Source organism: Phlebotomus papatasi, chromosome 2 (assembly GCF_024763615.1).
Source record: "Phlebotomus papatasi isolate M1 chromosome 2, Ppap_2.1, whole genome shotgun sequence".
Classification (NCBI taxonomy): Eukaryota; Metazoa; Arthropoda; class Insecta; order Diptera; family Psychodidae; genus Phlebotomus; species Phlebotomus papatasi.
The window spans coordinates 26,187,514-26,214,281 of NC_077223.1; the positions used below are offsets into that span (position 1 = coordinate 26,187,514).

Below are 26,768 nucleotides of genomic sequence, written 5' to 3' on the forward strand. Positions count from 1 at the left end.
GCACGTCATCGTAAGGTATTCTATAGGAAAATTTTGGTTAAAAAGGTTCTCAGATAAGTCCTGACTGAGTTAGAAATAGATTTTGAACAACAGGGTTATTTGGAAGGACGAACATGATAACGCGGTGAATTACCGTTAAGAAAGAGGGAAAATTGGTTAAAATTTTCCAATAAATACCAAGTCTGGAATGAAGTTAATCATAAAAGAAACATTTTTTATGATGAAATTGAATTTGTTTAACATTTTTTCGAGGTGAAACGTTGTGTGTGTCTCCTCTCGAACAAAATTTTTAAATCTATGGTATACAAGAGCAAATATCATTTTTCTATGTTTCAAGGATATTAACACTATGTTATTAAAAAAGTTAAAAAAGTTAAAAGTTAAAAAAGTAGGCTTATCAAAGATGGTCTTATTATTTTGGCCACCACTGTGTATTATATATACAGTAGAGTCTCCTAAATTCGAACGCTCGGGGGGTATTTTTGACATTTCTCACTTCCCAAATTCGAACGATTTTTTCAAAACTAACGAAATTTGTGTGAGATTAAATTGTACTTTTCTCGAACTTTCTCGCAATTTTTAGTGGTAACATACTTCCTTTTCATTTTGCACGATCATAATGCATGTAAACATTCAGGAAGAAGCACATAAATATGATTTTCATTCATCCAGAATACGAACTTTTTAACAAAATCACACAATTGGCATTTTGAATCCAAACGTCGTTCGAATTAGAGAGATTCAGATTTGAGAGACTCTACTGTATATATATATATATATATATATATATATTCTATTTATTATATAATTATTATTTTATAATTATAATAATTTAGTTTGCGAAAAGTTTTCGGCAAAAAGCTTTTGAAAACTGAAAATTGAGAACAGTTACTAGCGCCATTCGTGAGAAAAAGCAGAGCCCTCAATCGGAACAATGTTTTTGGTATAGTGGCACTAATTCATGAATTCTCGGCATAATTCGGAAGTTCACGGAAATTAGTAAAGATAGTGTTAAACTTTTATTAACTATTACTAACTACAGTAGAGTCCCACTATAGGCCATCGCTCTATAGTTCACAATTTCTCGACCGTTGATTTCAAAACACTGATTTTAAATTAGGTTATGTTTTTAGTACGCGACATGCAATGTTGTCATAATTATTTTAATATTTTTGACAAACTTTATTGAGTAGTTGCGATAATTGTGATCCATAATGAAGAGAGCGAGGACAAGTACCACAATCGCAAAGAAAGTGGAAGCCGCCGAGCAATTTCAATACTAAAAGTCGTTTATAATTTAAAAAAAAATGACAGTGCGACCCAAGTGTCAAATCTGGAACCAAATATGGCCTATAGCGAGGCTCTACTGTATTACTAAACTTTTAGTAATTGGGATATAACAAATATTAGAATTTTATTTTAGATTTATCATGCTGGCTGGAATTATCAAACTCATGCTCCAAGAAGAAGCCCAAAAACTCTACAATTATAAAAATGGAATTGTATAATATTATATATTTTTGAAAATTTAAGTATGCTTGTACCTTTTGTTGTGTTAATGTGTGTATCCTGTGAGAGACGCCGCTGTGAGCATTTTCCTGAGCGCAGGGATTGCTGGCAGGCGGTGTTGGCGATTTGCTAAACTCCGCTCGGCAGTCTTTTGCCATCCGTCGAGTGATTCAGTTCGCTCTTTCGCAAGTGAAATTGTTCTGGCACGCAACAAGGACTTTATTTAGTGTGCGATACTAACATTTATCCCAGTTTAATTAACTTTCTTTGCTGAACTTTTACCGAAGTCAATAATTTCTAGAACTACGTAAAATCCAATGCTGTGCTTTGGTTTGTGGAAAGTAGCCAAGGACTGACATAGGTGAGTTCAGTAAGAGTTACCATGTGGGCTGAAAAGGTGAACGACTATGTCGCCTATGTCCCTCCCCAGAAATACACTTGCCTATACCCTTGCGGTTTGTCTGTAACTGGGTTGCCGAGCCCATTTTCCGGGACTGATAGTGAAAAATTTATGAATATGCCACAAGTGTTTGCCATTGTCTTCAGCTGTAAATGGGCTCATGTGGGTTTTCTCAGGAGGTGAAACGTGATAATAGATATAAGTGATCCTTCAGGTTATTTTCCACTTTGTCAGGTCCTCTATTTCCTTCCACAGAATTTACATGGTTGAATTCATCATAATCTGTAATTCTGCTAGAATGCCAATTGTTTAAATTCTCTCTAATTCTATTGTCTTACCTGGGAAAATTCTACACATTCTGTTTTGGAAAACTTTCCCCCATGTGACAATTAAAGCTCAATTAAGTCTTGTAACTTGTTGATTCTCCCCAAGAATAATATGTTGTGCAATATGTTGTGTCGTGCTTTGTGATGATATACAAACAAATTACACCAATTTAGTATTACGTGCAAAGCGATATTTTTTTCATGTACCCATAAGAGGATTAATAAACACCCCCTTCCTCTGGGAATTTAAACAGTTGCAGAACTCTTTGAGCGGAAAAATTTCCCTGTTTTTTTATTGAATCCCAAATGAAAAATAAACATGTGCTATTATCTTTTTTTTTAATATTCTTCCAAAGTTCATATACATTATAAGGTTTATTCTCATTTTTTTTTTTAAATTTTTTATTCACATTCCACGTAATATGTACAGAAAGTTTAAACATAAAATTGTGCTGTAAATTGCTTGTATGATTAAACAAGACGGAAAAAAAGTAGAAAAAAGGCAAATGAGAAATATCAAATATTCTTATCGTTCTAATTTAAACATTTTTTTCAAAGCAAATTTTCAGATAATTCTATTTTGGTAAAAAAAAATTAAAAAAACAAGAAGTTTTTAAATAGTTTTTCCAAAGCTCGGTTTATATTTTAATTATTGATACATTAGCTAATTATAGGTAGATTTTATAATGCAAAACAATTTAAAATGCTTTTGGAAAATAATGCGGTTAGAAGCTCTAGTAATCAGGACGCATTATAGAAATTTTCAATAGAATTTTGTGAATAGAGCATCATCTATCTACACATACAACTTCCATACAAATGAGTCTCATACACAGAAAAAAAAATTTCGTAAAATTGTTCGTAAGTGTTTGTGAATGCTCGTAAATTTTGTAACTTGCAAAAATAGTTCGTAAAAGTTTGTACTTTCTTCACAAAAACTCTTTGTAACATGATCACTTAATGAGTATTTTTTGTTTTTTCACAAACATTTGTTTGTAAATGTTTGTAAAGATATGATAAAAATTTAATAAAATTTTGTCGTTTGTTCGTATTTGTTCGTAAATTTTTGTTTGTCTGGCAAAAATTTACGAACAAATGACAAAATTTTACGAACATTTTTTTTGTGTGTTTACGAACAAATGTTTGTAAAAGAACAAAAAAATCTCGTTAAGTGATCATACTACGAACAAAGTTTGTAAAAAGGACAAAGGTTTACAAACTTTTTTTGTGGGTTTACGTTTTACGTGCATTTCGTATGTCTCAAGTAGGAATTGACAAACATTTACGAACATTTGAGCTTTTGAATGCTTTCAATGCATATTTATACACTTATAAAAATCGAGTATTTTTATATCTTTTATTTGAATTAAGAATAACGAGTTGCACAGTTTTCGGCAATTAGAAACCACTGTGACGAGAAATTATAATGAACTGCTAATCGGTGCACGGTTTAAAGATATTCTTTAACAAAAAAATTATTTAAGCACTTTAAATATGTATAAAAATATACCTAAAATTTCAAGAAGCTTGATTGTTTCTATTTCTTCCAAAATAAATCACAAAAAATGCTAATTTTTGGCTATCTTATTCAAGAAACCTCCTCAAGTATTATTTAGTAGTAGTTTCCGTTTCTTTTTGATCACTAAAAGATGGAAAATTTCAGGAAAAAATATAAAAAAAATACAAAAAAGTTTGTCAAATACATCAATTTGACAAACTTTTTTTGTTGAATAGACAATGCTTTTTGAAGTACTTTGGTTGATCATTTGTATTTTTTTAAAAATATTTTTCTTGAAATTTTCCATCTTTTCCTGATCAAAAAGAACCGGAAACTTTACTGCGATCACGTACTCAATAGGTAATACTTGAGAAGGTTTCTTGAATAAGAAAGCCAAAAATTAGCATTTTTTCTGATTTCTTTTGGAAGAAATAGGGTAAACGTCCTAATTCAAAACCATTTCCAGACATTTTAACTTTGACAGAAGATTCAACATAAAGTAAATATTTTTTCTGAAGAAAATTACATAAATTTGCTCCTTGACTCTTCTAGAATGTTACTGTTTAGTGAAAATTCTTTAAATATAATTTGAAAACTTCTTAAATACAAGAAATATTCGCGAGCGTAAAATGCTTCTATTGGAAACATATTAATCCAATTGGAGACAAGGGAAAGTTTCTAATTGGAGACAAACAGTGTAACTGAAACCACTACGAAAGGCTTCCAAAACCTTGTTGAGTTGCTCTTGAGTGCAGGATTTGTTCTTATTCCTGGTATTTTCTCCTTTCCCATCTAAAACAATAGGAAAATCTCTCCAAAAAAATCATATTTTCAGGGTTTCCTATTGAAGCATTTGCAAATACTTCAGAAAACCCGTTATTGTTCACGAAATAAGTAATTATTTCATTTGAAAACTTCACGTACTGTTAACAATAAAGATTAGCACTTAATTTAACTAAAACTAGCCAGAAATATGACATAAATGTTAAACAAAACGAATAAACGACAGTCACTTTATTGTGTTTTTCATTGGAAAACATGGTCGATCGATGAAAAATTCGATGGTGAAAAGGTGCACTTTTAATTTTTCTGAGAAATTAACAAATTAAAATTTGTGAATATGAATGGATTTTCGCTTTATTTGGAGCAAAATTAACTAATTTATGAAAGTGAGGTATAGAAAATATATAAATATAATAATTTAGTGCTGTATTTTTTTGTGAAAACAATGATGTTTGAAAAAAAAAAGTTTTGTAAAATCGGGGGGCTTTTTGCCCGCCAAACATTTTTTATGTGCTTGCTAACATTTACGAACAAAATGTTTGTAAAAGTACAAGAAATGCTCGTCAAGTGAACATGTTACGAACAAAGCTTGTGAAAAACTACAAACTTTTAAGCACTTGTTTGTGGGTTATAAGATTTACGTGCATTTCTTAAGTCCCCAATAGGAATTCACAAATATTTAGGTACAATTTTACGAAATATTTCTTTTCTGTGTAGGAATAAAAAAATTAAGTTGCAATACACTTAATTTTTATTTGGTTTCTTAAGTTTGAAATTTAGAAAATATTTTTCCTATCACCGTTATCAATGTTTGCTATGAGAAGTTGAACATTTTTAGACAGTTATAATTTTTCAGAAAAACTTGCAGAATACTTTCGGTAATACGTAAACTTATTTTAGGAATTTTTTCTTGCATTTCTTGGGAATAAATTCTTGGGCTCTACTGAATCTAAACTTATTTGAGCCAATTTATAAATCATTCAAAATACATTTTAAAGTAGCTTATAAGTAATAGAACTGCTTATCGGACGAAAATCACTTATCGGTACATGACCTGTTCAGCACCGATTCATAACCGATTGAAACCGGATCAGACTTGCCAGAAAACTGAAGACCTTTCCAACGAGCCCAAGCATGAACCCATTTGAATGAGTAATACGCTCACTGAAGCCTCTTTAATATTTGACTTTGTTTGAAGGATATGTCCGCTTATGTAATCTTGAAACAATCATCCTTAAAGAGTTAATAGGGTGAAATGAACGTCTATTGACACTTTAAGAACTCGAGTCAGCAGTCAGCACCTATTGACACCCTACTCTATACCATTTGGAATACGAAATTTGAACATCTCTGTTTATAGTAAAAGGTATATTAAAGAAAAAACGTTATATTACTTATATTTTACTAGATACATTAAATAATTTTCAACATTGTGACAAAAGTGTCAATAGGGGTTCCCTGTCGAACAGACGTTCCTCCGACCCTATTATAAATTAAATTGTAAATATTATTTACGATAGTTTTCTCATGAAGTTTTAAAATCCTCAAAGAGTTTCTGCAAAGACATGATGAAAAAATAAACTTTGAAATATTAAATTAAAAAAATACAGAAAGATATGTTTAATATATTGTCGGTTGCACCAAATGCAGATACGACAATAGTTTATGCAACCGACAATATATGAAGATATTTGTAAATATTTTATGGTTTCGCATTTATTTAATTTTTGAATTTGCTCAAATTATGGTTAGTAATTGTGGAATGATAATAGCAAATATAGCACAGAACATATCTGTGAATAATTACAAATTTATGTGCCATAAATTTTATGCTATTTGTGAAGCAAATATTTTATAACCATAAAATTATAAACTATTTTATAATAGTTCGTATAATAGGTGGGCAGCCGCATTTTTGAGATTGATAAAGGAAATAAATATATTATTATTATTATTATTATTATTATTATTAATTAAAATTGTTTAAGTTTATTGGTCAATGGAATTGAAGTGGATACTCCATCTGTGGATTGAAACCCACTCTGAACAGCTTAATGAAAATCCGTTTTCGTATTTTGCTGTTTATATCATTGCCACAGATTTCTGTTGCACTGAGAAAATTTTTCAATGTGCATACAATAAGGTAAACCAGAGTCAGTAAATGGAAAAGAAATTCATTCAATGATTTCCAAGGGTTGTACATTTATTGAAAGATGTGCAATAAAGGATTTTTATAAAAAAAAATAAACACACCATCTCTTGAGAAGCAACTGAAAGTGGGAAAAGTAATTGAAAATTTCCACCATAAATTCGCAATGGAAGCAATAACTTTATTTTTTTTCTGCCTACGATAAAAAAGTTAGCAGAAAATATAATATATTGAAATCCGATAAAAGCTTTTACGCCACTCGTAAGCGTTGATGAACCATTCTGTGAGTTTAATCAGTATTATTCGTGACTTTCGACATTCATTTTTTTTGCGCAATGTCATGAAATTTTCAAATATTTGAAATTGGCGCCTGATACAATTGTTTTACAGAAGTTTTAACAATTTCGCAGTAATGGAATTGCTAATTTTCATAAAATTACCATTGTAACTTTCTGTCACTGGTTGCGCCTTAAAATATTTTCAAAATGGAAATCCTATTTATGTGCATTGTTTGCTAAAAAATAATTATTATTTTAACACCATGACATGGTAATTTATATAAAATAATATAGTCAATAATTAAATAACATCTAGTCTATAAATCGCTTTGCCGGTAATTTACCAATTTATTATTATCGGTTGGGACTGATGTCGTCCGGTTAGAAATTTCAATATCTTTCAGTGACATCTGAATAAAAATACTCTCCAGATTAGTTAAGTTTGAAGTTTGTACAAATTCTGCCCGCTCACAAGTAGATTTTGATTCTCCAATAGTGTCTTGGATGAAAGGTAAATGGAACTCTATTTGCACAAAAAGTCGTTGAAGTTCGAAGAACCCAGCGAGCACCAAATGCTAAGCTTTTTCAAATCAGCTGAAAACATATATTTTTTCAGCTGAGCTCTGCTGACCTCGAAGTTACACTAGCGATCGCAGTGGCAATTAGTCAAAGTTATTCTTTTTCCCCAATCGAGTGAGAGACTTTAATGCACTTGGTTTTTGTCTTTGCTGAGTTGAGTAGAAGCTAAGGTTAACCTTTTCCATTATTACAATTTTATGATTCTTACAACAACCACATTTGACATTAAAAAATAAAGCAAAAAATTTAAAATTCACAAAAATTTTAAAAAATCATATTTATAATATATTTTGAATAATATGTATTCTTAAACCTTTTCCGACCAATAAATTTAAGTTTTTTTGTCTAATTTTATCAAAAAATATTGTGAATTCATTTATAAAAAAATATACTACACCTAAATTAAAATTGCATTGCCAAGAATTCTTGTCCGCTGTGATTTTAGAAAATTAATAACCCAAGAAATTCTTGGGAATTCTCAAGATATTTTGATATTTAATGAATTCTAAATTCGAGAAATATTGAAAAAACTTCGGAACCTCATGGAAATACCAAGAAGATCAAGAACATATAGAATTTAGAGCCTCTATAATTTTTATTTAATGGTATACACAGTCTACTCAAAATTATTTGAAATGATTTCCAACAAATTAGCATATTTTCCTGACTTTAAAGGTATTTAAAAACTCTCTTCTAAAAAATATAAATGCATATCATTTTAATTTAAAAAATGAATCATCAAATTGAATAAATTTTTCATTTAAGAAAGAATACGTACAGTATTAAAAAAACGATAATTGTTGGTTTGTTATTTTACCACGATAATAAAAGTAGTTTTTTGCGTAAAAATGCGCTTTAGAAAATTTATAATCGAAAATTTATAAATAGAAAAGTGCAGCATATACATTATGCATATGCATCGTGCACGGATCATACATTTATTTCACTTGTAAAATATAAAACATTTTATAACATAAAAAAATATATATTTTCCGCATTTGCCGCAACAAACAAAAACGCTTTTATGTAAATTTTTCAACTTAAATTGTGATAAAACAATTATATTTTATTTTGTAGTATCCATAGAAATTTTTTTGTAGTATTTTTAAAAGGCATTATTGAACTCATTAACTCTTTCCGGACCGCAGCATATACTGTAAGCCAATTTCACTTTTTTTTTTAAATCAAAAATATCTTTGCTCAGAAATTAATTGAGGTCCTACAAAAAAATATTTTACATTTAGACATCCTTATAGTTTGTAATCATTCACAAGAATAGGATTTTTATCAGTTCTGAATAATTAAAAAAAAAACATTGTTTTCCACAAAGTATTCATATGCTGCTTTGTGCACTCAGAGTCCCAAAAGAGGCGAAAGAGTTAAGTGGGGAAGTCACAACTTTTAAATGGATTTTTTAAATGCATCTGCAACTTTATTTACCATAAAAAAGTTAAAAAAGTAGAAAAATCCTGATTCAAGATCAATTACAATAGTTGTGACTGACTGTGAGCATAATACATCAATGGCTGTTCCAGGAGAGATGCCAATATTTAATTGCGAAAATTGAGGAAAAAATGCTTTTTGCAAAAGAAAAAACATATTTTTCATAAATAATGAATAATTTTATAATCCCCGACTGAATATTTCCTCAGAAAAAAAAATTTTGTTTTCTCGGGAAAATAATGACGCAATTCACTAAAAAATGCAACATTTTTGGTCGGGAGTATGTTTAATACACCTATTAGATCATTCTCTATAGGCAGCATACCGCAGCATAATTCCTATAATAATATAAGTAATAAAAATCGTGATTATAATATCCCCCAAGTTGATAAATAATTTCAGGGGAAATTCCAAGTCCATTTTGACATTTTGAGAGAAAAAGAAAAAAAAAATGAAAGAGAAAATTTGCTGCTAAATGCTTCCCGGCGCCATCTCTCGGCAGTGTTTAGTTCTGCCATCATCCACTGCGAGCGCTAAACAGTGCCATATTCATGTATTTGCTTAGCACTTTTTGTTCGAGAGCTGCTGATTGGCCAGCAGACCGATTCAGCAAAAAAATGCTGAAAATCCTATTTTATTCTGCTAACTGTGCTCGCTGGGAATTCAAATTCAATTTCGAATTTTCATACTAAATTTTCGAACAAGTTGGGGAAAATTTATCAAATATCACACTAAAGAGCTGGCAAAAGAGTTACTCAGTGATTATGGGGTGATTGCATAATGGGACAAGAACAGTAATCGTTGTTGTTCAGTTTTTTTCCTCACAAAAATGTGAAGACCGTCACATTTTGACACTTGAGCACTTCGAAATTCGAACAGGATGTTACTTCCGCCACTTTGCGAAAGTGTTAAGAAGTAAGAAAGTCTCTTTTTTGGATCTTCAAATAGATTTTCGAATTTTTCAAGATCTACTTCTGTACGGAAAGATTAAATCTAATAGATTATTTGCCTTTAATAAATCCGATCGTAATGCCCTAAACACACTTACGACTTGAACTAAGAGATAGATTAACATAATTACAATTAAAATAATGATTTTACTGAATTCCTATCAGTTTTTTGATACAGAAAGTGATGGAAATGCAATCTAATCATTATTTTGATTATAATTACTTTAAGCAGTCCTTCAGCTGAAGTCATAAATGTGCCCGGGGCATAAGTCAAAATTTTCCAAATAGTTTTGATTGATAAGTAATTAGAAAAGTAAAGCTATATGGCTAAGCCTTATGTCTGAAAACCCTGAGGCAGCCAAAATCCCGAACACGAAATTCCCGTAAGCTAAAACCCCGAATCTTTCCGTACAGAAGTAGATCTTGAAAAATTCGAAAATCTATTTGAAGTTCCAAAAAAGAGACTTTCTTACTTCTTGATAATTCCGCAAGGTGGATGAGATACATCCTGTTCGAATTTCGAAGTTCTCAAGTGTCAAAATGTGACGGTCTTCACATTTTTGTGAGGAAAAAAACTGAACAACAACGATTACTGTTCTTGTCCCATTATGCAATCACCCCATAATCACTGAGTAACTCTTTTGCCAGCTTTTTAGTGTGATATTTGATAAATTTTCCCCAACTTGTTCGAAAATTTAGTATGAAAATTCGGAATTCAATTTGAATTCTTCGAACTTCAACGACTTTTTGTGCAAATAGAGTTCCATTTACCTTTCATCCAAGACACTATTGGAGAATCAAAATCTACTTGTGATCGGGCTCAATGCCGAAATCCCGAAAGGGCCAGAATCCCGAAAGCCAAAAGCCCGAAAGCCAAGATCCCAAATTTTCAAAATCCTGAAATGGATGAAATTATATGGAGGATAATTATGTAGAATAATTTCCTAAGATGCAGAAAATTTCCTTTTGCCTCCATCGCGAGTGCAATCGTGGGAGCTATGACACATTTAAGAATTCGGGATTTTATCTTTCGGGATTTTGGCTTTCGGGACTTTGGCGTCCAGGATTTTGGCTTTCGGGATTTTGACCGGTATCCCTGAAAACCATATAAGTTACCACCACAACAAAACCGAAAATACTAAAATTAAGATTGTAATGAATCTCAGCTGAAAACCTAAAAAACATACTTTTAAGAGAAATTTTGGGAGAGGTTATGGTAGAAAGACACATCTATTTTAAGGGATATTTATCTATATGTGGGAGTGTTATGGAAAATTTGAAGTGGATATCTGTCATCGTTTAGCTTCTAATTTGATAACAAGCTTACGGACAACATTCCAAATATAACAATAGGGGAGAGCCGCATGCTTGAGACACTTTTTATGTTTTGGTTTTAAGATATTATTTCCAAAACTCAGAAAATTATCTTGAAATTTTGTATAGCCCTTGGTATAGCCACTATTGTAGGCTTTGTTAAAATAACTCGATTAGTGTTTTTGTCACATTTATTTATATAATTGAAAAGTAATCCACCGTGTTTGAAACATGCAGGCTCTTCCATATATTAGGGTAAGTGTGCCAAATTTCGACATAGTTGCATGCAAGCGCCAAGGTCTCAAGTTTGAAATGTAATATTATTAATACAAATTGAATATTTTTATTACTTCTTATTAATGAGTGTTTCTTAGAACCTTGTAGACAGTTTATCGTCTTTATTTACTCTAAAATAATTCTTAATACATTTTAAAATAAATAAAAATATGGACATAGCTTTGGTGCTTTATTTCGGCCACCTTCATTCTCCTAGTTCTTTGCCCATCGAGAATTCTTCACATATCTTTTTCACGTCATTTTGTTTGTCGAAGCTACATTGTTTGTTATTCTTTTGCATTGTATAATTTCTAGAGTATGTAAAAACCAAAAATTCATAAAAATTCTAGGAACAAAAAATGTGGCCGGAATTTGGCACACTTAGGGTAAGTGTTCCAAATTTCGGCATAGTTGCATGCAAGCGCCAAAGTCTTATGTTTGAAATGTAATATCTTTAATAGAAATTGATTTTTTTTATTCCTTCTACTTAAAGAGTGTTGCTTAGAACCTTGTAGACAGTTTATCGTCTTTATTTTCTCTATAATCATTCTTAATATATTTTAAAATGAATAAAAATGTAGACATAGCTTTGGCACCCTATTTCGGCCACCTTCATTTTCATAGTTACTTGCCCTTCAGGAATTCTTCCAATGACTTTTTCACGTCATCTCGTTTGTCGAAGCTACATTTTTTGTTATTCTTTTGCATTGTATAATCTCTAGAGTATGTAAAAACTAAAAATTCATGGAAATTCGAGGAACAAAAAAGGTGGCCGAAATTGCAAGCTGGCCCGAATTTGGCACACTTACCCTATCCTATATTATAGGTTCTTTTGCATTATCGGTTGGGAGTTGGGACCACTGCATTTTAAATTTCAACGCCATTTCAATCAAAATTTGATTAAATCTATTGGAAAATATATCTCCAAAAAAAAAACATAATAAAAAAAATCGAAATCGCATATATTCAGATCATTCATTGGTGCTTATGGATAAAATTTTTAATTGGTATATTCCAGAAAAAATGATATCGCAGAAACCAAAACAAACATCAATTTTGAGGGGAAAGTTAAAAGAAATAAAATTAGAGAACTTAAGATTAGGGGGGTCACCGAAGACCTAGAAGTAGATATCTAGAACTTTTTAAGCTGAAATCGATGACAAATTAAAACGAGTGAATTATAAACATTTTGCTCCCTGAAATAGTAAAGATAAATTCAAATTCTAAAAATGAATTTTGATTGCTCTAGAGATCATTGCTCCCCCATTCCCATTTCTACTCCAATCCAGATTATTTAAATTTAAAACATACATGCAAGAGATTCATTAGATGAAAATTTTGCTTAATTGAATCTCTTAAATAATCAACTTTATCCTTAGGGTGAAGGTAATGAAGCGAATACTTCAGACGAAACTATCTCTTGGAGTGAAAATTCTACTTTATGATTGGACTTTTGTGTGAGGGGTTGAAAACTTTTTAATTATTCTTTGTCATTAAAACACTTTGAGTGAGAATAATTTTGGTTCTTTCGGAAACCATTCATGTGGCATTGACCTACCCCGAGAGTCCATATAACCGTTGTAAACCATGGGCATTGGTGGGAGAAATCTTACTTCAATCCCCTTTTTGTTGGGGGATATTTTATCTGAAAAGCTCCTTTTCCTGATGAAATGCCTTGTGAGAGAGAGGAAATTCTTGGTGAGATACAAAACGTCCGTGGTTCGATATGTGAATAAAAGCCATTTGTCTGGGTGTCGAAGAAGTTCCTAATACAGCGAATAATAAAAATTCAATCCGGAAAATTCTATTCATATCGCATAAATGTTAAATTTATTTCACATCGTCTCCCCACATGATGTTGATGCAAATGGTTATCGTACATTTGGGGTGTAAAAGAATAGATATATGACATCACAAGAAGATACATTGTAGAAAGAAAGACTTTTGGTCCTTTTTTTTGAGACGATGAGAATTCTCTTCATTTTTCCTCCCTCAAGGACTCCCCTTTCTCACTTCCTTTTTGACCAACCTTCGCAATTGGCGATGAACGTGAAGGAATATTGCCATTTTACTGCATGCGATTTCCATTTCCGGGCACGTTTTGAATTATCCACTGAGGTTGAATGTGATGTGTTCCATATCATTGCCCGGAGGATTAAGGCACCTGACACGCGTCACGAGATACCGTAGAAAGGAGATTTGTGGTGAATGTATGAATACAGGAGGAATTGTTTTTAATGGGATATATTCAATAAAATGATAATTTTCACCCTAAACTTCACATGCCTTTTTCAAACTTGGGGAAACATTTTGGGCTCTGGATTTTCACATTGCCTGGAGCTTCATATACTCAGAATTTCATAATCTTTTTTGTGAGTTTCATACGTTGCCATTATGATAATGCAAAGGTTAGCTATGTAGGTAGGTAATTCACAAAGGGTACTCAGCAATGATATAAAGACCAAAAGAAAAGGTTTTGCCTTGGGTTTTATTGGGTATTACAATATGCACGAGATTTAAAGCATTCCCAATAATGATGTGACTTTGACTTATAGATGACAACATTTTCGTACCACTCGATTTGTCCTGTGTTCTTTAATTAATTTGTTACATTAATCTTTTTAAGGAAATTGGAGATTTAATGGCTTTGATTCGTTAAGGAAACTGAAAAAATTGACGGTACGAAATATCTGTCATGTGAAGTTTCAAAGATTCAAAGCATTCCCTTATAAATCTCTATACGGTTTTGATCAAAATCCCGATAGCCAAAATCGCGAGAGATAAAATTCCGAACTCCAAAACTTTTGAAGACCAAAATTCTGAATTGGTCAAAATCTCGAAAACCCAAAATTCCGAAAACCTAAATTCCAAACACGAGAATTCCGAAAACTAAAATCCCAAAAGCTGAAACTTCGAATGGTGAAAATCCTGAAAGGGCCGAAATTATATGAAGGACAATATGTAGAGAAATTTCCCAAAAGACAGAAAATTTCCATGTCTTTCGGGATTTTGGCATTCGGAATTTCGTCCTTTCAAGATCTTAATGTTCAAGGTTTTGACGTTCGGGATTTTGATCGGTCCCAAATTTACAAAAACAAAAATCGGGGCAAAAATTTATCTTATAGTGTATCGGAATTTCACAATTAATTTTAGATTTAACTATTTATCTGAATCTTAATATTTATTTAAAAACATAAACATTTGTGCCTATAAATTTGTAAGAAATGAAAACACGGGATTTTGACCTTTGATCTTCTCCTCTTTTATTCCTTGCCAACGTTTCGGAGCTTGATGGCTCCTTCTTCAGGTACAGAAAAAGAATGGTGGGAAAAGGATGTCAGGGAACTGGTTCACTACTACTTTTTAACAAATGGATTCTTTTTCCATACCTGAAGAAGGAGCCATCAAGCTTCGAAACGTTGGCAAGGAATAAAGGAGGAGAAGATCAAAGGTCAAAATCCCGTGTTTTCACTTCTTAAAAACTATTTCATTGGCCGAAAATCATTATATGACCTATAACTTTCCAGTGATTTTATATCTTGAATTTTCAAAATTTGTCGAGGGATACAATCTTCCTTTTTGTTAAAGAATTAATTAGGGGAATTTAGGACGAAATATACCAATTTGTAAATTGTAAAATTTTATATTATCGAACATAAAAAAGACCCAGGCTTCAAATATTTACCATTGATAGCTTTCACGGACCTCCTTAAACGTCTTAAGTTTTAAGAGACACAAGGAAGGAATATTAAAAATAAAAGTATTAAAGTTTTTAAGATTTTTTTTTAATATATTTTACTTATTGAAAATATCAATTTTGATCAAAGTATTTTCCAGTATTCATACATTAGTGAGCATTTCCACAACAATTGGGATTTACCTACTGCCTCTTTAAGACCTTTTCTAATAGTTTCTTATGGTGTCTACATCAGACCTGTGCTCGTTAAAAGTCGTGTAATATCGGAAATTTTGTGTTGATAATTTTAATGGAAATTACAGATAGCCATACCTGTAACACTAATCCCGCTCATTCACGGTGCCATGATAAATATTTTTGCGCCAAAAAGACATAACAGACATAAAAACTCATATAGAAAGAAATTGTCTTCTTGATATCTTTGTCGGAAGACGGATAGCTGTTCACTACACACCCTTTTAATTGAATCTTGCAGAAATACAAAGAAATTGAATGCAAATATTACTTCAAATAGAAAGTTCTTAAATCGCGCGCAATTCAACTATGAGAGAGAGATAGAGATACAAATAACTCACTTGACAAACGTCTGGAGGCGCTGCGGTTGCAAAAAATCTCTGAAATGTGACAAAATATTTTCTTCTCTATTTTATCCTTATTAGCAGGTCGTGTCCCTTCTTGTAATTTGTACTTTCGCACTCCTTATTAACCAAAATAGTGTTGTTCAAAAGGGTTTTTCTCAAACCTATCCTGAATTTTGGGACAGCTCAAAAGAATATGAGTCTTCCAGCTCAAAATTTCATCCCAATGTTTTTGGCCGCGATAAGCCTTGGTCTGCCTGAGGAATCTTCCAGGGCGAAAGTCCGACAACAGAAGCAATTTTCGTCAAATTGCCTTTTTTAAAAAATTCTGACGTTTCTGCTTACAAGGATAGGGGAAGTTTTCTTTAAAAAGGCATTTTTTAAAGAAATTGCTCCTAGTGTATAGAGGCCTTTATTCAGAAATTCTTTTATCAAAATTTTCTATTTGAATTAAAAACTGACCAAATACACAGGATCTGCACAAAGTTGCACTTACTATGCTTTATTTGTCTCCAGTTCGCCTTTTCTACTTTTATCAGTGGAGATATGTTTCATGACAAAAACTTTTTTAGTTAAAGACATTGCTACTGATTTAAAATATCCCAATTCTCAATTTTACAGCTCGACCTCAGAGAATTCCGCAAAGCTGGGACGCTTTGCCATATCTCTTTGTGTGAATATTGTGAATATTTAATTAATCACATTCCTCATAAGTTTGTGCAAGCGATGTAAGCCACTTCCTAGATTAATTCTTATTGTAATTGAGACTCTTGATTTTTTTTAAAGAATATTTTCTATATTCTTAAATTTCTGTATGAAAGAGTAGAAGAAATCCTGAAGAGGAATTTTCAAGATAGGATTTTTTGCAAAAATAATATTCATGGTAGTCTTATAAGTAAGATTGATTTTGTTATTCTATTTATCATATCTTTTGTGGGAATTACAGAACATTATACAAGCTATACAATGCATTTAATCCCTCTTCATTTGAGCGTCTCAAGGTAATTTTCAGAAGATTTCTAACATCTTGAATAAAATATTGTAGCTCGTTCTCCATTCATCCCCACATAAAACAATGAATTATTTAATAAGTAACATAAAGTAATAACCCCGAAAAATTCGCAATGAAGCAGACTTTTCCAATTGTAGAACATGAAAAAGTTATGTTTTTCCACCAGCTTTTCTGCGGGTGCGTGGTGTGAAAAATTTTTCGCACGGGTGTATTTCGTTTTTCTTTTTCTTGGGGTATGGATATTTCGGATAGACCCAAAAACGGGTAACAAGTATGAGACCATCCTGAGGTTATCCATCTCTGTCGCTTGAATCCTCGTCCATTTCATAAAATTTTCTCATGTTGCCATACATATTCTTATGTGGTAGTTGTTGACTTTTTGGCTAGATGGGGAGTGGTTTGTGTAATTTATATATGGGCCAGCAAAAAAGATTCATGGTGAGCCCATAAGAATAAAGCATCCAACACGATTTACGAACAAACATAGCCACTAAAAGCTCACCGTTGCCAAATAAAAATATAGGGGTTGGGGTGTATGTTCAATATTCTCTCTTTCGATTTTGACCTCTCTTATCCAAAAGGATGAAAATCGACATTGCCATTTACTGAGGAACTTTACCTTCGATTTTAGCACCCTTTTCCACCTCCTGACTGAAAGAGGCTCTTAGTGGCAAAGTGGTCGATACACCGGGAACTTGAGTAGCTAATGACTCCAGTGAATGACGGAGTCTTTAACCCAAATACCACCCACCCATTAATTCAAGTCCATTGAATCAGGATAATTGCAGTGCTATATTTCTCAATTGAGGGCAGAAAATGCATGAGGCGGAACGCTGTAGTATTCACAGACAAGGGGTTGAAGTAGCAATTTCTCGGTTCTTTCCTCCAGGAAACTCGAGATGATGATCATTTGGAGGATGGAATGGGTGGGCGTGAGAAGAGATTCTTCACCTGCTAATAGTGAATTACGGTGTCAAATGAGAAATTGACAAGAAGTAGAAACAATTCTCTAACCAAAATCCAATTATGTGTGAGGTGACGAAACAAAAAGTAACTCAAGAAGAGAAACATTTTCTTTGAGTTGTGAATTTTTGAAAAGTTCAAGAGGTGATTAAATTATCATCGTTATCTTTCAGATGAGATTTTTTTCTGGTATGTAGGGCTGTTCAAATATTCTTACGTTTTTTTATCACTTGTGTTTTGTTGCAAAATTTTATATCATATTCAAATTTTCTATATATCTTTACCAAGGTAAAGAAACCTCATACCATCCAATTCACGTCTTACATATTCGTTTACGCTGTACCTATAAATTTCTCATCAACAGAAGTTTCGTTCTTGAATATCTCGTGTTTGTATTTTTTTTCTTTACTCCATTTTAACATAATGGAGTTAGGGTGGTGTCACCACTTCTCGCCAGTGACTCACTTCTCGTCACTATTAGTTAAATCGAAGAAAAATCATATGATACGAGTAATAAAAAGTATATCGGGAAGATAAACTAACGCTGAATATATTTTTTAATATTATTGTCCAAAATAATTAAGTTTGGACCTTTGAATTTTTAATAAAAATACATTCTTTTAAGTAATCCACCGTTAAATTGAGGGACTATTAGTCTGATATATCTATAGAAAACATATCTAAGAAACTTTGTGTCAAATTTAAGTTACTTTATAATAAGGGTTTAAAAATTATAAGTAAATTAATTTCAGTTTTTCCTAAAAGTGGCTATAAGTGGTTACTCCACCCTATGTCTAAGAAAATTTAACGATTTTATTAATTTTCATATAGTTTAAAAATTATATTGGTTCTTATTCGGAAAATTAAAGACGTATAAGGGATTCCTGTTCAGAGGACCCAATATGTTATGCGAACTTTCTCTAATATTTAAATTTTGGAATATAAAAAAATATATCTCCATGAAGAAAAACATTTTATATTGAGGGTTTAATATTTTTTTCCATATTCTTTTAATGCTATTTAGAACTCAAAGAGAGGGCAATTATATAATCCAATTTTTTCAACTTGTGATACGGCCAGAGGCCAAACGGTACGAGATATCGACTTCCGGTCTTCGACGACCCCCCTTTAAGTCAACATTATCAAGGACAGCCGTTTTTCTTTCCCCCCACCCTTTCCCTTCTCCACCGAAACTTTGTACTTTTGGTTTATTTCGAAAACGACTCCTAGATTTTTTTTTTCATTTTCTTTTAAGTTGCAATGGGATATTTAATGTGATTCATGAAGGTTATCTGTAAAATTTATGAATTCTGGAGTCCTGAAGGGAATTTTGTAACAATATGACATGTCATATGATAAATTTTGATATTATAAATTCGGAATTAGAATTAATTCGATACTTTAAGTGTGTTTTCGGTTAAGGAAATTGTTTCAAGAAAATTGTACACGGTGATGACCTTTGTTCTTTCTTCTCTTTTATTCTCTCATATGACGTTTCGGAGGCAGATTTCCTCCTTCCTCAGAATTTGTTAAAAATGCATTTGTAGACCTGAGGAAGGAGGAAATCTGCCTCCGAAACGTCGTATGACAGAATAAAGGAGAAGAAAGAACAAAGGTCATCACCGTGTACAATTTTCTTAATTCTATACCAGTTAGCAACAAATCGCTATTGCAGAGGGTTTTGTGACGCTGAGTATTTGATTTGAATTACATTTTCGAATAGTTTTCTCGAATTTTCCACATAAAAATCCTGAATCTGTCATTAAGGCAATGTCATGCAGTTGCAGAATTCTCCTACTGGTGTGGTTTATCTTGGAATTTTCTGATTTTTATATTTTGTCCCAGGTTCTCTTGCGAACTTTGTCTATCTGCATCTTTGACCTTCCAACAGATTTTGTTGTACATACTTATTTATGAATTTTATAATTTCCGAAAATCACTTCAGGATGTTTCTCCTTTCAGGTACAGAAGCTTATTAAAATCTTATAAAGGTCAGGGCGAATGCCATGGGGAGTGATGTCGTTTCCCTTGATTACTTGAAAATTCTTTTTCCGGTTATCATTTCTGGATGGTGATCCTGCCAATTCCTTGGATGCTTTTAAAGATATGAACTCGAATCTCTCTAATATTAAGCACCGGTCGTCTTCGTATGGTTTGCTTTTAAACCTGAAAAGCTCCCAAGCTATCATTATTTATAGGAAAACTGCCTTTTTCGATCTCTATTCTTTAACACGGAAAAATCATTCTTCTTTGACTTCATTCTTCTTCAACTTCGTTCCAAATGATTTGCGTGGGTCTGCAGATGGTATTCGACAATTTTTTCAGATTAAGTCTTGAGGAAGCAGTTATCTGGTCCTTTTTTCATTTTCTCTTTATCACAATTAAGATAAGAGTGTGAGGGATGAACCCTATTTTTTCAGTAAATAAATATTAAATATTACAACTTCTCTATGCCCAGCCGTTACTAGGGCTTAAGATCAAACGGTTATAGTTAGCGATTTGAAGATTCACCATTGGGGCGCCCTCCAATAAATCGAAAAAATGTCTAACGATATCTAACTACGTTGTCAAACGATCGACGATTGGATCAGCAACTGTGCCAACTGCATTTGCTTTGTGTTTACGCTCGTTGCAAGCGCTAAGCTGCGATACCTACTGGTAATACCGCTTTTAATCGTATCTTCAAACAGTTTCTAAAGATAAATGTTTAATAAGATTTTGAAGAGCTATCTCGACCGATTGGGGCAAGTATGTATTCGTTTGAAAGGTCATGGATTCCCGAATAAGTGCAAATTGTTTTATACCGGTTATGAATCAGTAATGAAATATGAAATCAATTGAATGCAATTTAGGTCAAATTTGTCGTAATCAGTGAAGCAGTTTCAGGTTTCAATCGATTTAATTGAACATTAGTGAAATTCTATAAAATAGATAATTTACGTATTTATGTTAGAGAAGTGTAGGGTTTGCTAACAGTCGTACAGAAAAATAGGATACTCTGAAAGTCTGAATATGAAAGTCGGCTTTATAGTAAGGTGGGGTAACTGGATCGTTTCCCGAAGAGTGCCACTTAAACGCATGTTTTTTGGACTGATGAAATTCTTTTTTACTTCTTCTAAATCCATAGAATTATTCACTGTTTCATTCAGAAACATAATGTAAAAAAAATATCAAAAATATTAAAGAAAATTTATAAAATAATGATAATACTGCAATAAGTCAGCATGCACTAACTGGGTCGCCTTTTCGCTAATTCACTTTTAATTTAACCTTTGGATTTAAAATACTTTTCAGCGAAAATATCACTGCTGGGAAATTTTTAGTGAAGAACCCAGCTGGTACAAGATTGAAATGAGTCGATTACAGTCAAGTGTGCTAATCCGGGTACTCACTTATTTAATGGATAAAAATATTAGTTTTGCTTTTTCTCAACTTGAATAGTCATATTATGTTACTGTAGTGACTATTTATATTACGGAAATAGAAATAAAAATATTATTTTAAGTGGATTAGTCATAAACGATCCAGATAGCGAAGCGCCCGGATTAGCACACTTGACTATAATAAATAAATACATGAAGTTGAGCTGTTTCTTAAGTGTCCGCTTTTCCAAATTTAATTCTAAGCAGATCCTTTTCATTTTATCACGAATCATATTCAAGACTTTTCCACGTATCTATACAAGAACATTAGGAAATACAATTTCTTCAATTGAACAACTTTCATCCTTCATTGCGAAAACAAATATAAAATTTAATCTCAATTCAGGATTCTATTTTAGACTCCTTTATTAACCAAACTTTGTGTTTACAATTTCCCCAACAAATCTACTTCAAGATATTTCGCAAAACATCGTGAATTATTGAGTAAGCATCCCTAAACATTCTATAACCCTCCAAAAAAAAACGTCATATCGCTCGTCGTAAGCATCAAGTATTGATTTATTTAGTGAGAAGAAAATCAAATCAAATTGTCGAGCCATCAATGTCTGGAATGGAAACAAAGTGGATCTTATGAAGGGGAAATTTGTGTGCAGGATTTCCTATATAGCAAATTTGTTAGATCTGAATGAAATTTGTGCTTGAGCTTTAATAATGCTGTTGCGATGGATGTTTCAATGAAATTTTGTGCAACAAGTGTTCAATGGGGTGAATACCATATAATTTTCCCAACTCTAACCGTATTATACCAAAAGCTCTGGGGTATATCTTTTTCCATCCCACTTTTTTTTCTGCACATTGACTGCCAGAGAGCTTTTTCTATGTTGAACAGAGTTAGTTTGCTGTTGGTTCTGACACGGAAAATTGATTAGATTTCACTGACATTGGCTTAAATTGGCTATAATTTGAGGTACACGGTTGATTGCAAAAGTACTACAGGTTAATTGATACTTTAATATGTTTTTCTTTTCAATTTTTGTACATTCGCTTTCACAATAATGTTAAAGCGAATGTGGTTCATGTTAAATGGGTGGAAATCCTTAAAGTCAGTCGTAATTTCTTTGGGGGATTTATCGCCATTTTCTTCATGATTTGATATACATTGGAGTAAAACTGAAAGAAAAGGGATATCATATGATAATTTCTGATTCATATACAATAATCCTTTGTGTCGACCTAGACAGAATCTCCAAGCCATATATTTTATACAAAAAGGATATCAACTTACCGCTCCATCCCTTTGGTTTCTCTTGAATCCCATGAGAATTCATAGCAGTGGGATGTCCCATGTGACATTTGCTTTCCTTGCAAATGGTTTTACAGGGTCTATTGAGTCAGATTTCCCATCAGTGAGGTGGTGGGCTTTCTAACATCTAGAAGAGGGTGTCACGCGGAGAAAAGCCACCCTAACGACCCAATAGTACTCATCGAGCCGGATAACATCGCGCTCTACAACATAAAATTGCCCTTAAACAACTTTCGCCCCAATCCGTGTGGATTTGATGCTTCTGACTGACGTGTTCAATTTGTGAAAGTTTACCGAAAACTTTCTCTTTTCGTCCTGTTAGCCGTAACTTATACGAAAAGTTTCCAAAAGCAACTGCCGAAAGTGATAACTTTAATTCGATGAAGTTCTATAAATATTAAAGTTCTATATTTTCAAGCTTTAATTTTGATTGCTTCAACTGATTGAGGTCAAATATTGGAATGTGTAGGGTCGAATGAACACCTCTTCGACACGGAACCCCTATTGACACTTTTGTCAAAATCTTGAAATTTATTTGAAGTGTCTAATAAAATGTAAATAATATGACGTTTTTTTCCTTAATCTACGTTTTCTGATAAGGCTAGGTGTTCAAATTTCGTATTCCAAATGGTACAGAGTAGTGTGTCAATAAGTCCTGACACGAGTTCCTAAAGTGTCAATAGGTGTTCCTTTCACCCTACCCTTTTTTCAAACTCTTTCATCCATTTTAGTATGAGCTTCATGTTAGATAAAATTTAAGTGATCAAATTTGACGTTAGAACGTTTTCGTTAACATGAGTATTTTCGCTAATTCAATCTTTTTAATTTCCAAAGATAGGGGTCCAAAGTGCAATTGGTAAGAGCTTTCGGTTCTTGGGCGATGTGACCCCAAACTCGACTGTCACAAATTGTGAGTACGAGTCTCGCCCGGTGCAAATGACAAGCGTCTGAATGGACATAATTCTCAGATAAGGTAAAGTACCCTTACTCGACCGGGTTCCTCTATTCGACCGGTGGGTCAATTTTTGAATATTTGATGGTGAATTTCATCAATTTCTATGAATTTGTCACTGATTCGTATTATTTAAAGAATAATTGACCTATTAATGTTAGATCATACACAAAATATTATAGTAAATATAATTAAATTGAATAAATAAATCTACCGGTCGAATAGAGGAACCGGTCGAATAAAGGGTACTTTACCTTACAATGTAATCTGAATAAAAATTTGTAAATTGAAAAATGTAGAAAATGGAAAAAATCCCGGTACATCAAAAATACATAAAATAAATTAATAATGATAATTTCTGAAGCGATTTATTTACGGTTATTTGTTTTCAAAATTGAAATATAAGATGAAAATATATTTAAAAGAGATAACAATGCGCCCCAGGGTCTACGGCGTGCTCGAACTCTTGACTAAAATGCACTAAAAATCAGTTATGCATTGTTTCACTGAGGAAATAATGATTGGACCGAAACGATAGGAATTCAAGCTTACGATTATCCCTAATTGTGATCTTGTATAGCAGTGGATAAAAGCGCTGGTCACCTTTTTTGGCGGTGAGATCCCTGGCTCTATTCTCGCAATCGTGAGTTCGAGTCCCGTCCAGTGCAAAGAATTGAATGTCTAGATGGAGACATTTTCACATGTGATAAAAGAAAACGTAATGAAATGGTCCGCCTTTACCATAAAATCCGGGAGCGCGCAAGAAATATCCGCTTTGCCCGAAGCGCTCATGGGCGCTCTTCTATGATTTTAGTTCTTCCACTACGAGATGTAACATTGATAAATGTGATTAACTTGTTATACAGAAGTCAGTTCTTCTATTAAAAATGCAACGGTCTTGATTTAAAAGTCGTAGGTTGCTCTAACGGTACCACAACAAGATATCCGTAATGAGAGGGAATCAATCTTGGTGTGACCGACAACTCGGGAACATACAGCTCTGTGTTTTGGGCCCTTAGGTGTGGTTAATTCGGTGGCAGCCAAAATCCCGAAAGCCAAAATACCGAAAGCCAAAATCCCGAAAACCAAAATCCCGAACGCCAAAATCTCGAAAACCAAAATCCCGAACGCCAAAATCCCGAAAAGGCCAATATCCCGAAAGCCAAAATCCCGAACGCCAAAATCCTGAACGCTAAAATCCCGAAAAGGGCTAAAATCCCGAACGCCAAAATCCCGAAAAGGCCAAAATCCCGAAAGCCAAAATCCCGAACGCCAAAATCCCGAAAAGGCCAAAATCCCGAAAGTCAAAATCCCAAATGTTCAAAATCGTGAAAGGGATGAAATTATATGGAGGAAAATGTTTAGAATAATTTCCCAAGACACAGAAGATTTCCCTTTGCCTTCAACAAGTGCGGATGCAATCGTGGGATTAGCTATGACACTTTTAAGAATTCGAGATTTTGGCTTTCGGGATTTTGGCCCATTCGGGATTTTGGCTTTCGGGATTTTGGCCTTCGGGATTTTGATCGGGACCCATTTGTTCACTCTGTGTGGTAGTCAATATATAAAATTAAAATAAAATATTTATTGATAACTTATTGGTTTATCAGTTAAAATAGATTCAGACAATCAGAGGGTTGGCCTAGCTGTAGGAAAATCCATTTAAGGTTCAAAGCTCCTCCATCACTTTTCTACATTTCGTACGATCCGTAATCATCGTCCGCTGGCATTGTGGCAGACCCATCCAAGATTACAATGCCTCTTTACCCATTTCGGTAGTCATGACCGAGCTAGCTCATTCTTCCCGTCTGGCTAGAAGCTACAATGTTTGGTTCGATGACGTGGAGTTGCTCCGGTTTGTGGTTTAACCGAATATGGAAGTCCTCCGTTGAAAGATGTACGAACCAGTCCGACAAAGTCTTTTAAAGACCAGAAGCACCTCAGCACGGTTTATTGGTGCTACTTCAAGGATGTAATAATGAACTTTAACGGTTTATGGATGAACGATTTATGGGTATTTCTTATAGTATTGGTTTCTACTCAGCATTAAACCTCTCGTCTGTATTTGAATTGGTATCATTCCTTCTAAGAGATTTCCTAGCATTTGAGCCTAGAGTCAGGCTAATGCTCGAGAATATCTAGCCTGTAGGATTTGGCAATAAGTCAGACAGTACAGGATTAAGTAAAGGAAATTTATGTGGAGAACATTTAGTAATTGATCTGAAACTCTCACTCAGTGTAAGACGTTTTGATATAAATTTTAACTTTCAAATTCTACAGGCTAAACATTCTCGAGGATCAGCATGAGCCTATTTGGGCCCTAACGTGCTGAACAGACTGCATTCCTATCAGTTTCCCACTTAGCCGTCTTTTCGCTTAAACCGTGCTTCTACACTAAGAAAAAAAGTGTGTGCGATTAACTTTTTTCCTCGTAACATTAACACTTTTTAGGTGTAAAGTTATCATGAAAAAGGGTTCATTTAACCCCTAATACACCTAAATAGGGTAATATTTACACCGATTTCGGATCATTAATGCAGGGTAAAATTAACATTTCCGGAATGTTATTTTAACTTTTTCGGATTTCTCTCAGTGCATCTAGTTAGGGCATTAAGGCTTTTACTTTTTCATGGTATTTCTTTTTGCTCATCTGAAAAAGTGAGGAAATGTCAAAAATCTAGATTAAAAATGATTCCAAATAACTTCATTGGTATACCCTTACTTTTTTATATGCTAGGGAGACTGGGGCAAAAAGTCGCAAAACGGATATTTTATTTTCTTACAAGCTACTCGATCGCTTCAAAAATTTCTAATTAGCGCAGTTTTATAGGAAATTTACCGCTCTACAAATTTGTGAAAGTAATTTTCCACTATTTTGTAAGGATATACGTTTATTGAGCCGATTTCTAAAAAGTAATTTTCTGACCATTCTCAAAAATGCTGGGGCAAATAGTACCAGACATTGGGTATTATCACATTTCGATTCGCTAAGTTACTGGCTTCCGTAAATTTGAAAAAAATACCTAGAGGACATAAATATAGAGGACACAGGATAAAGTGATATAATTTGGAATTAGTGTTACAAGTTGGACAATTCGCTGGTACAAGTTGGACATGGCTTTTTTCTTGATAAATACAGTACAAAATTTGTTTTTAAGCACAGGGAACCAAATTATAAAACTAAAGCATTAAAAATATACAAATAAAAATGAAGTACTAAATTTATCAAGAAAAGAGCCCTGTCAAAATTGTACCATATTGTCCAACTTGTAGCACTGTCCAACTTGTACTACTTTACCCTACACCTTTGTAAAACACCGTTTTCTCTATCTGAATGAGAAAAGCGCTTTTCAAGCTGTTTTAGAAAAAACACAC

At 32.9% G+C, this 26,768-nt stretch overlaps 1 protein-coding gene across 1 annotated transcript in view; it reads left to right on the forward strand.

Moving 5' to 3' along the window:
• Positions 1-1,677: 1,677 nt before the first annotated feature.
• LOC129803201 (uncharacterized) overlaps positions 1,678-26,768 on the forward strand; it is a 106,379-nt gene continuing 81,288 nt past the window's right edge. The window contains exon 1 of the mRNA XM_055849614.1: positions 1,678-1,870. The gene's annotated coding sequence lies outside the window, so the exon portion shown is untranslated. The remainder of the gene's footprint in view (positions 1,871-26,768) is intronic.